The sequence below is a fragment of the Papio anubis genome, chromosome 1 (genome assembly GCF_008728515.1).
Source record: "Papio anubis isolate 15944 chromosome 1, Panubis1.0, whole genome shotgun sequence".
NCBI classification, from domain to species: Eukaryota; Metazoa; Chordata; class Mammalia; order Primates; family Cercopithecidae; genus Papio; species Papio anubis.
Window position 1 is genome coordinate 203593356 of NC_044976.1, and position 6155 is coordinate 203599510.

The following is a 6155-nucleotide window of genomic DNA, read 5'->3' on the forward strand; positions in this document are numbered from 1 at the left end:
CTGAGCCATGATCGCACCACTGCACTCCAGCATGGGTGATGGAGTGAGACCCTGTCTCAAACAAAACAAAAAAATCTGTACTTAGACACATACTTTCCCTATAACAATGCACAGACCACCTTGCTGTCCTTTCCTCTCATATGACTCATGTCAGAGTTTATCTTCTATCCCCTATTTCCAAAAGTAATCCCAAATCGTTATTGTCTTATATTGTATTTGGAAATTTTACCCAATCTTTTTTGAAGCTTATAATTCACACTCTTTTTTTTTTTGGAGAGAAGTCTTGCCTCTGTCACCCAGGCTGAGTGCAGTGCCGCCGACCAAGCTACTGCAAGTTCGGCCTCCCAGAGCCCGGCCATTCTGCTGCCTCAGCCTCCAGAGTAGCTGGGACTGCAGGCCTCCTCGCCACCACACCTGGCTAATCTTTTTTTTTGGTATTTTTAGTAGAGAGACAGGGTTTCACCACGTTAGCCAGGATGGTCTCGTCAATCTCCTGACCTCGTGATCCACCCTCCTCGGCCTCCCAAAGCACTGGGATTACAGGCATGAGCGAACACACCCATCCTATAATTCACATTCTTAATGACTGGTTTCAGAAATAACTTTTACTTGAAGCTGAGCAGGGGGGCATATGCCTGGAGTCCCAGCTACTCAGGAGGCTGAGGTGAAAAGATTCCTGGAGCCCAGTAGTTTGAGACCAATGAGCCCAGGAGTTCGAGACCAGCCTGGGCAAAAGAGCAAAACCCCATCCCCCTTTTAAAAAAAGAAGAAGAAAAAGAAAAAAAGAAAAGAAATAACTATTAATGTATGTGCTGTTTTTAAAGTTTCTGACATAATCAAAAAACTCTTATGAGCCCCTGATAATTTCCACATTTGTCCTCTCCATCCAACCACAGACTAAATTGCCATAATCATCAAAATAAGCCCTTGGCCTTAGACCCGGGACATAAAAGAATGAGGATGGAGCCAGGAGAAACCTGGCAGTTGTCTGGAGATCCCTTAAGCATTTGTTTTTGTTTGCATTTCAGGAAAACTGTTTCATAAAGGAAGCTTTGAATATCCTCACTACAGGCTAATACTTATTTTCTCTTGATTTATGAGAAATTCAAAGAAGCTAGAGGAGGAAGAAGCTGCTAAATGTAAATGTAATGTTGAAGGTATAATTGGGATTTAAGATATTAAATTGTTTAATTATAGGCTGCCCTAAAATGAAGTCTTTCTTGTGTTCATAGATTTTAGTTCATGACCATTAAGATTTTGGTGACATGTAGGCAGGCACGGTGGCTCACTCTTGTAATCCCAGTACTTTGGGAGGACGAGGTGGGCAGATCACCTGAGGTCAGGAGTTCAAGACTAGCCTGATCAATATGATGAAATCCCATCTCTACTAAAAATACAAAAATTAACTGGGCATGATGGCATGCACCTGTAATCCCAGCTACTCGGTAGGCTGAGGCAGGAGAATTGCTTGAACCCGGGAGGTGGAGGTTGCAGCAAGCTGAGATTGTGCCATTGTACTCCAGCCTAGCAACAAGAACAAAACTCCATCTCAAAAATAAAAAAAATAAGAAAAGATTTTGGTGACGTGTAAGACATTTCTCAGCAAAGCGCAAAGACTTGGATACAAGTGTTCTCTTGCCTCCCTTAAGCAACGTGTGCTGATAAGGGTTTAACAATCAGCTCTCCAGGAGGAGACTAGGGCAAGAGGGACCTTGATTTGCAGCATTTGCCAATTCCGTCGTGTAAATGCTCCTACTACAGCTGATTTCAAACTACCAGTGTGACATCACTGACCGTGTTTGGAAGGAGATACACACAATAGTCTTAAGAGCCAGTATGAGTTGGCTCCAGCAAACCACTGCATGCCATTAATAGATTTCTACTGTTCTTTGGAAATTTATATCATGGATTTATTGCTGATGAGAAGATAAAGAGTTTTTGCTTAAGTTTGGGAAAGGAAAACAAAATTGAAAAATATGCACTGAAATTGTTATGAAAAGCTTGTAATTCTTGAGTTTTTGTTGTTCTTGCTGTTTTTTAAAGATTGCTGGTTTGTTCCTTCAAATGTGAATAAAGGGAAGAAAATAAAACTACATTTCTAATATGGCTGATTTGTTTTTAATTATAAACTGACATATTTATGAAAGGTTCTATTTTAATGGAGGACTATTAGTTTGAAGGGAGAATTGCAGAATACTGTGTGATAGTTAAGGGATTTGTGAGTCATGACTAATCTGTTTTTCCTGTGCTCCACTTGTGTTCGTGTACACTTAAATATGAAAAGAATGTCTTTGTTTGCTGAGAATTGAGATTTAATTCTTTTAATGTGTTTTTAAAGGTCATTTTAGCTCAGAAGAAGAAATTTTAAACCTAGCAAAAGTTTAGGTTGGAATGAGGAGGGATTTCCCCTTTCTTGGACATTTGGGGAAGAGTTGGAAACAGGCATTTTTCATTGTGCAGACACAAGATGGCGCTCAAGGAGTGTAATTTAAGTATGGCTTCCTTTATTTCAAAACAGTATTTGGAAATGGGTCATTTTGAGATGCGGCATGTATTTGAGATGCGGCGTGCATTTTGCCACATGTTGGTGGGTTTTTTGTTTGTTTGTTGTGGCTGTCATTGTTTATAAAGAGACAGAGTTTTAAGGAGATCGGCTATTGAGTTGATATTAAAACATGGTAGAAAGGTATCCATATGGCCTATAAAATAAAACGGGTCAACATGATGAGGTCCTCTGGCTCTGCCTGTGGTGTTTTGGGTTCCTGTTCCTCCAAGGAAGCGCATTCATCTTGCCTGTACTTGCCTGTGGCTGCCAAAGTGTTCAGGTAGGTTTCTGCCCCGGTAAGGAAGTGTCTAAGAATCTCCTGGAAGAAGCTGGATGTGCAAGTTTTCTCTGCCTTTTGAGGGACCTCATAGTTCACTTTCTAACTACTCATCGACACCTTTTACTCTTTAGTATTGGTGCCCCTTTAACTCCTGGCTGCCCACACATCTGCCCATGCGTGGACTTGTGGGGGTTTGGAATCTGTGGTTTTAATTTGCGTCCTTTGTCCTCTGGTCCCTCCCTTGTATGAACATTCCACTGCCTTGTCTACCTCTGCTTCCCTTTTGGCCTCTTCTCTGGGCTTAGGACCACCCACTTGGAATCCAAATGCTGAGGAATAAAGTAAACCTAAGATCTACTCACTACCCCCACTTAACATGTTCGACTTTTTATTTTGAAATACTTTCAGACTTAGAGAAAAGTTGCAAAAATAGTAAAAGAATTTCCATATCCACTTGGATTCTCAAATGTTAACATTTGCTTTATTCTCTCTTCTGAACCATTTGAGAACAAGTCATGGGTATAATGGTCCTTTTCCATCACCTTGAAATATCTCAGTGTGTATTTTATAAAATCAAGGGCATTTTATTACATAACCATTGTAAACCGAGAAGTATCTGAGACATATCTCGATCAGTTTTGAGGTTTATTTTGCCAGGGTTGAAGATGCACCTGGGAAAAAGGAACACGAAACCGCAGGAATAATCTGTGATCCGTGCTTTTGACAAAAAGGGTCTGGGAACTTCAATAATTACGGGGAAAGGGTGAGCAGTAGGGGAAAGAGGAAGAAAGGAAAGGGGGAGATGGTAGATAAAAGGGGCAAGCAGTTGCATTCTTTCGAGTCTTTGATCAGCGTTCACTGAGTCCACATTTCATGTGTGAAAGGAGGGCGCAGAGGAATAGTCGATTATGTATTTGTCTCGTGCTCAGTAAATCTGCACTTTACATAAAGTCAATATAAAGTAGCTACCTGTGGAGACATCTGGCCTCAGTCTGTAGCTATCTGCTTAGGAGCAAAAGGGTAAGTAATTCCTTCCAAAAGATTCATGAGCTCTGTGTCAGGAACTGGGGTCAAAGAGACCAAATATTAGAACAAAAGACACACCTATGGCCCCTATAGCTCAGGAACTTCAAGGGCTTTAGAAGCTGTGTGCCAAGACTCAGTCAGGGGAAAAGACCAAATAATATTTCTTATTAAATCACAAGACCACCGGGCTATGTTATTATCATTATTTATTTTGGTGCTCACATTGTCCCAAATTTAGCAGTAGAGTCACCCTCCCTCCCACCTCCCATTATTTATTTATTTATTTATTTATTTATTTATTTATTTATTTTGAGACAGAGTTTTGCTCTGTTGCCCAGGCTGCAGTGCAGTGGTACAATCTCGGCTCACTGCAACCTCCGTCTCCCAGGTTCAAGCAATTCTCCTGCCTCAGCCTCCCAACTAGCTGGGATTACAGACACACGCCACCATGCCTGGCTCATTTCTTTGTGTTTTTAGTGCAGACAGGATTTCACCATATTGGTCAGGCTGGTCATGAACTCCTGACCTCAAGTGATCCACCCGCCTTCGCCTCCCAAAGTGCTGGGATTACAAGCGTGAGCCACCGCTCCCGGCCTAGAGCCCCTTTTAAGCTGGGGGTTTTGTCCTTTTTACATATTCCCATCATTCTTTGAGCAATGATTTACTTTTCAGTGCAATAAGATGTCCTAGGCTTATTTTGTACTATCTCAACCCCAGCCCTGAAATCAGCCATGTCTCCAAGGAGCCGTGGTTTATCTTATGGAGGATGGTCTTTAGAAACAGAGATCTAGTGACTAATGGAATTACCCCAAGGTAGATTGCTTTTTTCTTACCTATCTTTATTCTTGTCACCAAAAGCAAACCAAATTCAGTAAGAGAAAGTTAATATTTTTACCTTAGAGTATCTACATAACCCAAGCTGCAGAATTTCTGGTGCTTCAGAAAGCAGGGACTAAGTATCTCTCTGTTGGACCTACCTCTGCTGACACTCAGAATGACTCTCAGCTCTGAGTGCTATATTCAGATGTTGACCCTAAACAGCTCTGATTTGAAGGGTTTCATGCAAGATTCACCCTAATACAATATACAACAGGCCAGGCGCAGTGGCTTATGCCTGTAATCCCAGCACTTTGGGAGGCCGAGGTGGGCAGATCACCTGAGGTCAGAGTTTCCAGACCAGCCTGGGCAACATGGTGAAATCCCGTCTCTACTAAAAACACAAAAATTAGCCGGGTGTGGTGGCACACCCTTGTAATCCCAGCCTCTTGGGAGGCTGAGGCATGAGAAACACTTGAACCTGGGAGACGGAGGTTGCAATGAGCCGAGATCGCACCATTGCACTCCCACCTGGGTGAGAGAGTGGGACTTGTAATCCCAGAACTTTGGGAGGCCGAGGCTGGTGGATCACGAGGTCAGGAGATAGAGACCATCCTGGCTAACATGGTGAAACCCCGTCTCTACTAAAAATACAAAAAATTAGCTGGGCGTGGTGGTGGGCATCTGTAGTCCCAGCTACATGGTGTGAACCCAGGAGGCGGAGCTTGCAATGAGCCGAGATCGCGCCACTGCACTCCAGCCTGGGTGACAGAGCGAGACTCCGTTTCAAAAAAAAAAAAAAAAAAAAATGACAACAACAAAACATAGTTTATACATAAATATGTAACCACAATAAACTGTGAGATACACAGAATGAGCTCTAACTAACCTTAAAGGCCAGAGCTAATTTCATTATGCCAGGATGTGATAAAACATGGGATATCCAGACTCAATTGGGATTGCTAGTTAGCACTGTGCTTTGTTTTAATTTAAAAAATCTAGACTTCCAGAAGACAAAAATAATAGCAATGCCAAGATACTGCTTCCTGTGTCATTATGCAAAAACTTGAATCCATTGTGGACGCTAAGTAACTGAAATAGCATCCTGACTCCGTGTTACCCGGATCTGTTGTTGTTGTGATGCACTTTTATCCCACTTTTCCACAGACATCAGGCAGGAACTGGGAACAAGCATTTTGTGTGAAGAATCTGTATCGTCGGATTTCCAGCTCCACTGACACATGACCCCCATCCCTAACTTTTTACCCTTTAATGATCCTTTCAAATTCAGGGGTCAGCAGACTTTGGCTGGAAGTTCAACTTTGTGCCAAGGCCTGTTTGCATATCACTGGCAGGCTATGAATGGGTTTTGCAGTTTTAGAGGATTGTAGAAGAAAGAGGAGGAGAGAGAGGAGAGGAAAAGGAGGAAGAGGGAAGAGTGACAGTGACCAGATATGGCTTACAAAGGCTCAAACATTTATTCTGTGA